Source organism: Parasteatoda tepidariorum, chromosome X1 (assembly GCF_043381705.1).
Source record: "Parasteatoda tepidariorum isolate YZ-2023 chromosome X1, CAS_Ptep_4.0, whole genome shotgun sequence".
In the NCBI taxonomy this organism is placed as follows: Eukaryota; Metazoa; Arthropoda; class Arachnida; order Araneae; family Theridiidae; genus Parasteatoda; species Parasteatoda tepidariorum.
The window spans coordinates 56,642,688-56,653,005 of record NC_092214.1 but is presented as its reverse complement, the minus strand read 5'-3'; positions in this window follow the sequence as shown (position 1 = coordinate 56,653,005).

The following is a 10,318-nucleotide window of genomic DNA, read 5'->3' as shown; positions in this document are numbered from 1 at the left end:
TATAACCCTCATGAAGAAGTCATATGTTTTATATTTGATTTCTGAAGATCTGTTAAACTTGCTTCGTTCAAATGTTATGTTTCGTTATTTAAAATTACACATTTTAAAATGATGCATTAAAATTTATATGCATTAAAATTTAAAATTTTTTACCTATTATTTATTCAAATAATAAAGAATGACTGCAAATTGTTTTTTACCTAGAATTTCTTTTAGATAAATGACTTTTATAATTGTGTACAAAAATGTTTTGATTTGCTTAAAAATTCTCGAGATGTAGAGAAACATGTCCTAGTTCATGTAAATCTAATCAAAACTTAAAATGTTATTCTGGGTACTCGCTTTTTTATTTTGCATACTGTACTTTCTTTTTTTGTTGTTGTGTTTATCAAACTGTTTAATATTCTTATTTAATATGTGATATTCTTATTTAATATGTATAATATTCTTATTTAATATGTATTGCTATTTTTCGTAATCGTGCTTCATCTTTGCATTTGCAATTTAAAGAATTTTCAGTCTTTGCTATATTCTAATTTCACACCTATGAATACAAATAATAAAGAAAATATGGAATTAAAAATATATAAGTTTAAACAATTTAGGGAAAGGGCTCTAACGATGAAATAGAGCAAAAATAGAGGAATGATTTCGAAATGATAAGCAAAAACCTCTTCCAGAAAATTCTTGACAACTGCTAGCTTAGAATCCCTGACCTCTGCATTGAAATATTCTTGCATTTACCCATTGCATTTTTGGGATATAACTGCGATTTCAATCTTACTCTTTTCTGATATTTAAATTTGTTTTATACAGGTATATAAAAATTCCTACCCAGGTGGGTTTTAATGGGTGTTTTGGGTTTAATTGATTTTATTTATGTTTTATTTGGGAGGAGGAAAATGGGCAAATACATAGTATATCTTGAATATCCCAAAATAAGTTTATTACTAATTCTATAATTGCACATTTTGTTAATATTGGAAGATATATTAATCATAAAATTTATTTAAAAGGCTAAGAAACAAAATCATTATACATAATGTGTAATCGACATATCATACTTTTTAGATAATAACTAGCCAAAAAAATTTCAATTACAATAAATTAATTACATTTATTTAAAATCAGTCATATAGATATTTTACAATATAGTTTAGTGATAACTACTTAAAATTCTTTCAGAAAAACACCAAATATTCTTTCCAACCCAGTATCTCTTCTTTTTTGAATTTTTTACATTTTAGTTTTGACCATTATCAGTAGACACAAAAAGCAATGGTCTTTACCACTACTTATAAAGCACAATTGCAATTGAAAAAGTGACATTGAACATTTCTATAAAAAGAGGGGAAAAAAAGCTAGTTTGGCAGCTAAGGAACACATGTTTTCTACATGTAAACTTGTTTGGTTTAAACTGAGGAACAGTTTCAGACTCAAAAAAACTTGTTCGAGTTTATAAACATTTAAAGAGTGCATGAGAACCCAAGGAGCCTAATACCGAACTTAAAACTAAGTAAACTGATGTGTTTGCTAAATGTGCCATTCATTTTATTTTTACGTAGCCATTATCTAATTACTTACCGAATGTAAATTATAGAATTTTCTTATAAAGTAAAAATTGTGATATCATTGAGATTAAAAAGTTCTTGGAAAAGACAAAGAATGTAATATTTTCAATATTGCTATGTTAATATTTTTTATTCTTTAAAAATTAATATATTTCCACATATNGCTGTAATTATCTGTAATCAATTACAGTTGTAATCGATTACTGTAATCAATGGCCAACTCTGATATATTTCCACATATAATGAAAATTTCAAAAATATATCTAAAATTTTTTGGTCAGTAAGCAAGGTTGCTTTAAAGTAAACAAGGTTACTAGCTTAAAAATGGTAGAAGAGTTTGAGAAAAATAGTGTGGAAAATTATGTTGCATAATATGCATGTGTGAAATTGTAAAAATAGCTTTAATAACAGGAAAAGAATGGTTGGCTAACCAAATCCTTTTTGTTCATCATTTTTGAAAAAAAAACCCTTCTTAAATAAGGGTTTGATATCAAAACTTTAAGTTACTCTTTGTGTGGTTTTCTGTAAATGATAAAAAAATATTGATGGAACTTTTTATTTACTTATGAAATCTTATTGTAAAATTTTGAATTGTTTTATGAGTTAAATTCTCAAATTATAAATTGGTAAGATTTTTTGCCCATTAGAACTTCTAAAAAATTTTTTTAACAGTATTTTTATTTAAACAAGTTAATAAAATGTTTTCATTTTATTTAAAAGGTTTTTATATGTTTTTTACTTTTAGATAACTAACTTTTTATCATCATCCAAGAATTCATGCAAGTAATGTGAGTATATAAGTTACTTTAATTATATAAATTAATTTTCATGAAATTAGAATATAATGGTGTGTGTTATATAAATAGTTTGTGTTCTAACATGTTTACATGTTCAGTTAGTTTTTCATTGTTTTCGTTGGGTAAGAAAGACTGGAGTTAGTTTCCACAAGAATCAGTCTGTACAAGACCCATTTCATGCCTTTAATAAGATGTATCAGATCAAACATTATACATTACATATGTTTTGATGACATAATAATTTTTATTTCTTGAATTTGTTGAGTTAAAATTTTGATTTTCATTTATGATTTTTATGAGTTGTAAATAGTGCATTATTGGCATAAACTTTTCTGTGACAATTTATATAGAAAACCTTTGTTTTAAATATTTAAAAAAAGAAAAGAGTAATAAATAAAAATAGCATTAATATGGGTTTCCATGTTATGGGCTCAATTGTCCTTGTTGTTTCATGAAAGAAGCAAGCCAACTGGCAGTAGCTAAAAACTCTTTATGCTTGCCGTTATTACCAATCTAGTTTTTCAAATGATTATTACCTCTAAAAATTCTAGCTGATTTTTCCAAACTCATAACTAAATTTTAAGCTTAAAATTCAATATTTGTTATTTGTATATTTGTTTTCAATTTAGTTTCTGTCTGACAACTGGATGCTCAAGAAAAATAAAAAAATGTTTTTTTCTTCATAAGTAATTAAAGAAATTTAGTGCCTTAATACAATTTTAATTTATAACATAGAAATACTCCTCAGGACACTGTAACAGTTACAATTCTCAACTGAACTGAATTATTATTTATCAAAATTAAACATTTTCAAACAAAATAGAAAGAGGTTAAACATAATTTATGTAAATAATGTTATTTTTTCAATTAATTTCACTTAAGAATTTTGAGAAAATGTAAAATTATGATGACATATTATAGCAAAACTCTTCCTAATATTTTTTTAAAAATATTTTTACTCTACAAGGGGCTCTGAACCAACGAATTCAACTGCATATTTAGAGGAATGATAAAAAGTTTCAAGAGAATATAAGTTTATCAAAAGCTGGCTTATTGTCCTATTTGTCTCATTAAAGTAGGGTACAAGAAAATAATTTATGTTAGAAATAACTATTAAGCTATTGCTTTATAGTACTAACAAAAATATGTGAATGATGTAAATTTAATTTAAAATACTACATAAAGTATATGAATATTTTACTATCTTAAGTGCAACTCCAGATTTATTCTTGGCAACAATGTTTGTAAAATTGCATATTATGAAGAAGACTGCAAAAGAATAAAGTATATTTTATGCAGTATTTTAAATGCTCATCATATTTATAAAGTATATGGATAAGATTTTTTCCCCTCTATTTTAATGGCTAAAAGTTTAATAAGAAATATCTATAGCTGCTAGTATAAGAAGATCAAAAGAAACAAGTTAAGTGGACAAAAAATACTATCTACCCTCCACTTTAAAAATTACAGTAAAAGAGTATAGATAATTAATTTGTAAAAGGTGTCAAATTAGCTTCATGACATATTTCCGATATTAAAAAAACTATTATGTATACTCAAAAATTTTTTGAACTATTCTCAAATTTTGCTAGGAGTTTTGAAAAAGGATATAAAGCTTTCAATAATGTTATAAATTTCATTGAATTACATTAGTTTGATTACCAATAAAATTAACAAAATGCACGTAATTTAAATTAGTATCAAAGCATACCTAAATCATATTATATTTTAAAATAAATTATCGATTGTCACATAGAAAAGCAGGACTAAACTCATTTGTGAAAGAAACAAATTTACTTCAAAAGGTTAGTAAATACATCTCACAGTTTTGTCGCCATGCATTTAAGAAAAAAATGTCTAGCTAAGAAAAAAAAATTTCATTTTGTTTCATGACATTTTTTTCTTACCTTTCCTTCTAAAGAAAAAGTACTATATCTGAATATTGTGTTCCCATGTGTGTAATAAAGTGTCTAAGGTTAGCAGGAAATTTTTTGTTCAAATAGAACACTATTGCTCTGAAATACAACACATGCTGTGAAAGGATTTAATGCAATTTATTAATTAAAAACACTTTATTTATTCTTGGCTAAAAATCATAAATTACAAAAGAAATTTCACTAGGAGGACATATAAATTATCTTTAGAAATAAATCTCTTATGTTAGAGTATTATACATTCAAATTTCAAAGTGTCATAACATTTCTATTTTACATGAAAAGTCAAAACATTTCCAAGTTAAAATTTCTGAATGTTAAGTTTTTAATTTTTTGCAGGTAAACAATTTTTAAACATTTAATGTTGACTTTGCAAGATTCTTTTGCAAAATAACATGAAAAAATTAGTTTATGTTCTTTTTAAAAAGGGTTTGAGGGAAGATTCGAAATATGAATGTTTATAGTTTATTTTTCAGCCATTCAAAAGTGATATTTTTTAAACTGAACAAATTATTAACATTTTCAAAATGAATAATATTTAAAAACATGTTCATAATTTTTTATCCATAATGTATGTCTGGAACTTTGACTAAAAGTTATTCAGTTAGCATGACATTAGTAGGTTGTTGAGAGAGGACATTTACCATGAAAAGTCATTAAAATCATTCGGCACTATTGTCTAAAGAGTGCTTCTTCTAAATGATGCTGGAGTAATTATGGTCCTTAACCAGGCACCATACACAAAAAAAGAAAAAAACTAATTAAACTGAAATTTATATTTAAGAAAGCCTAGATGCAAATGCATATTCACTAGGAGTAAATTTGAATAAGTAAAAAAGAGCAGGAAACTGTGCTTCTATTAAAATAAACAGTTACTGATAGCATCCAATGTATACACCTTGTTTACATATGACTTGTAATACACAATACTGCATACATTTACTAATCCCTGGAGGGCAGTAACATCAATGATGGCAGCCTTTATTTCTGCTACAGACTGAAACTGTCATATACAGTCTTACTTGCTTACTTCGCCCTCTTCACTTTTCTTTGTAAATTGGGATCTGAGGGAAAGTCTGTCCAATGTATGACAACAAATTCCATACTACAAAGGAAATCCTTCGGTTCAACAGAGCAGGCATTCTGATTATATCATTAAGAAAAGTTGTCTTGCTGCCCTGTAAGATTGTTAAATTCTTGGCCAGTGAAATGATTCAGTATGCACTTTTTAAGTGTAAATCAGTAACTTTTAAGAAAGAAAAAAATAACAGACATGTTTTAATGATTAAGTTATGATCAAATTTAGTATTCTTATGGAAAGTTGTCTACCTGGTAACTAGACGAACAGGAATGCTGATTAATCTAGAAAGGATAAACTATTAAAAATTATCACTTTACTTAAGTGATTAACAGTGATTTTAAAGTTTCAAGCTTGATTTTCTTATAAACTTGAAAAAGCATTATCTTGTTATTCTAAATAAAGTAACACATTAAATAAATTAGGAATATAGTTAATTACCAATCTGCCTCTTAATAATGCTTTAAAATATTCATATTTTACATTCTTTGAATTTTATTCTTCATACTATGGATCTTGTGATTTTAAGGTTTCTGTTCTCTAACTGTCTGGGAGAAGGAGCAAATTTTTTTTTATTTATTTGGTTAAGAGAGGACATTTTGTCTCCTGTTAAATGTGCTGTAACTAATTTCATTATACATAGTTAAGAGTTACTGGAAGTTAAGTTTGTTAAATTAATATTTTTCATAGAATGTATTAAGCACTTATGAAGATACATGTCATACTAGGTTTTTCATAATTAATGCAGGGTTTTGTTTTGTCTTTTTGTGCTTATTTGGAATAAATTTTATTTCTTTCACTTCTGTTACATATATATATATATTGTGGCTTATTTAAAGGATAAGATCAATCGCTTTCATCAAACCAAAGCTATGCCTTGAAAGTACTTATTACAATATTTTATTACAAAATAATCAATTTTATAAATGTTACTTTTCTGTATAAAAATGATTATCTATTATATATCTTCTATGTACAAAAAAATTATGTATTAAAAAAAAAACTACACATAGAGAAAAAAAAATTTCATTTGAAAATGAAACTATCTAACCATAAAATTCTTAAAAAAGTTCAGATAATTTCTTCATCCAGAAATCAAATGCCTGATCACATGAACAGTTGCAATGAACAACAAAAGGTCTCAAAAACCTTTCTTATGTTTTTTTTTGTGTAAATTGTGATCTCAACAAAAACCTTTTCAATAAATAAGCTTCCTTCTGTAGCCTTGCCTAACTCCCCTGAGTTGAATTTAAGTTTCTTTCGAGAATCACTTCCTGGAAATAACTGCAATTCAGTAAGTTCTTTGAAGGTGCAGTTCAAAATTAATTTACCATCCCACTGAAAAGTAAAGCTTTGAGAAATATCATTTTGAAATATTGTTTTTTTTGTGGATTAAAGCTAGCCTTAGCTGATTTATGACTATGAATTGATGCTTCTGATACTTTGTTAAGAATGCACAGTTGCTTTAAACAATACTCAGAATCTTGCACATTCAGTTGACATATATCCTAATGTCAACTGATGCATGTAGTGAAACCACTAAGTTCTATATTTTAAAGTTTTTGGAACACATCTTTTTAATTTCTTAATTTTTTCTTATTCTGTGGCATGTAGCTAAAAACTTCACTATCATTACTTTTGTCAGAAGTAAACAACTCTTTGTTTGATTTATGAGATGATGACTTATGACACACAATGGAAGACATTCAGGCTGAAAATGTATTATTTTTTCACCTCTTCTCTTTCATTTCTTTTTCTCTTTCTTTCTCACATTTTCTTCTTTTTCAGAAAGCTTTGCATCTATATCACCAAACCTGTCACAAAAATAATTTACCTTGCGAATTTATGTCAAACAAAATGCATCAGCATGAGTAATGTCAAATAGATTGCCTAAAAATTTTTAACATTTTCACATCTCCTGAAAATATTTTTTTTTTTTTTTTTTTTTTTTTTTTTTTTTTTTTTTTTTTTTTTNTTTTTTTTTTTTTGAGAATTTCTCCAGGACACATGTAAGTTAATATTTTTTTTGAAGTAATGTTTCTGAGATTTTGTGTTAATTTTTTACTTTTTCCCAAAATTATATGGACTTTCATATTGTAGATTAGTATTCTTGGTGACATTTAATTTCCCTTCCCTCAAGTTGGAAAATAAAATAGATAATGCTAGTTTTATTGCTGGTAATTTTTTCCCATTATTTGATGATTGACATCTCCATTTGAAAATATAAACTCTTATGCCCTATATAATTCCTGAGACATAATTTCTGAAAAAGACAAATTAGTAACTTCAAAGATATCCAGGAACAGACTGCTTGTTATAGTCATGTCTACAAAACAGAAATTAAAAAATATGACTGTTGCCTTGTCTGATTCACTATTTTAAAAAAAAGGAACTAAAAGTATTCCCTCTTCCAATGAAGATTCTAATATTTTTCAACACTATTATTCTGTATAAACTAGGAATAGACATACTCCATTTGTCTTCCATTTTGGCCTTGTTTATGGGTTGAGAATTCTCTGTTTCTGTTGCTTTTGAACTATTTTATGTGACTGAATGTACGCCATCTGTAATCTATATTGGTTAAAACAGGTTCCATGGGTGGTAAAAGGCAATGACTTTCACTTTTTAGAACTTAATTATATAAATTTCTACTGTTACAGAGAAACTTTCTAGTTGTAGCTAAGTTTATGTTTTAATATATAATTTTTTTGTTTTATAAATTTGACTTAAAGTTGGATTTCACACCACTACATATAAATATTTCAAAAGTTCATATAAAATCCTTCTTTGTTCCATTTCTCTCTTGGTAAGGCTTTTAAAATGTTGGCAAAAGTGCCAAAATTTCTATTTTTATTATCTATTACTACTCTACAAAATACTTTACAAAAAGCTTAGTTGTTGGCAGTCCTGTATGTATCTTCCCCTGACAATAGACGGAAAGGCACCACTGTTCAAAGGGAAGAGCCTGATAATGACGCCTGTTGTTCACTCTTCTTCTTGAAATTGGCATGGGTTAAAGTAGGTTTGTTGATCCCCCCTCCCAAAAAAAGGAGAAATTGTCTCTAAAATTTTTTTTTAAAGAACACAGAATTTCATGTAAAACAGTTTGATGGTATAATGTGGGCTTTATGTGCTCAAATTTTCTTAATCAATTTTGAACCTATCTCAGTTTAAACAAATCAGAAGTTTATGTTCTCCATATTCTGCAATAATAAATAAAAAATGTTATATCTTTATTAAAAGAAAATTATATTGCTTGAACCAAAATGTTAAGAAATTATACTTTTTGTTAACTGTTTGATTTCTGTAATTATATTTCTTTTATGTTTCCTGTAATTATATTTCTGTTTTGATAATATTTTTATAAAAATAACAAAAAAGGTTATCTAAAGTTCCTTCTATCAATTAATTTTCTGTTTTCGTGCTCTTTAATCATGAAGTCAATTTACCTTTTTATTGTCGAAGAATCAAGTATTATTCTTTAGAGTCAATCACTAGTATCAAAAAATAAATAAATAAATAAATTCAAACTCAGTTGCACTACGTATTCTCACCTAAACTCCAGCATGCTCCCACAAATTAGCATTCATTTTTCAAATATTTCAACCTATATTAAAACATAATTTTTTTATTATAAAGCATAGTATCACTCTCTTTCATTAAAAGACAATTCATGTTTTCTAGCATATGGGTAGCAGATTTTTTTTTCATAAAGGAAATTACACTAACTTAATTGTTAATAAAGTTTATATATTGATAACAGTAATTATTTTGCTAAAAATATTATTTTTTTCTTTAAACAAAACCCTGTTATACTTTGAAATTTTTCTTAAATATGCTTCCTTATTTTGTGCCAATGCAAAGAAAGTGACTGACTGTAGAGGATAATATAAATTCATTTTTCCTGCTTTAAACATAAAACAGTAGTTTGAAAACAGTTTAGAAACAATGAACTTTCATTAATAATGATTATAGCCTATCAACTCTATGTATAAGGTTTTTGGCAATAGCATTTATATATTATGTTAACCACTTATTATATTGTACATCTGCATAGCATATTGAGAAACAGAGTATGAGTATTGGCAGTCGAGAAGTCATGGGTCATGACAAATTTCAGATGCTTTAAGTCAGATTATCTTGTTCTTCTATGTATTACCCTATTATCTGTTCTTCTTTTCCTCATTACCTTATGTCATAAGAAAGACAAAAGTTCATCTGAGCTGGCTTTTATAAAAAGAAATAAAAGCAGGTAAGGTAAAAACTATAATGGTTAACCAAGAGAACTATAAAATATAAATAAGAAAACAAACTTAAATGAACTTTTTTAATTATGATTTGTTTAATTATTTAGCATGAATATTATTTGTTTTCTACATAACTGTATTTACTGTGGTATAGTATTAACTGAAGTCTTCAAAAGGGCCTTACTATCTCCGTTTGACTCCTTGTCCATGTGGTATCTTTTTAATCTTTATTAATAGCATTTCTTTTATTAATTATCAATACATTTATATGGTTTCTAAAGTCACATTCTAAATTAAGCTGGTCTTGAATTTTTTTTCATGTCTTTTATAACAAAGTAATGTTACATTTGTATCTATAATTGCTGATTTATTAGTGTAGAATTCTTTAGTTGTTTAACATTATTATACAGTTTAAACTGTTAACCTTACACATAATATACAGAAAATGAAAAGTTTGAGGGAGCAAATTACAACTTTCATTTCATAAATATAAAGCTACTTTTTAAGTGCATAAAATACAACATAAAGAGTATTTTAAAATTCATTCAACTTAATGAGATTTATCCATCAAATAATCAATAGCTTTTGTACTTTATGTACTGCTTCGATTATTTTTTATTTAGCCTTGAAGTGATAAGTGTTCATATACCTACTTCGTAACAGAAAATATAGCGCAATTAGATATGAACTT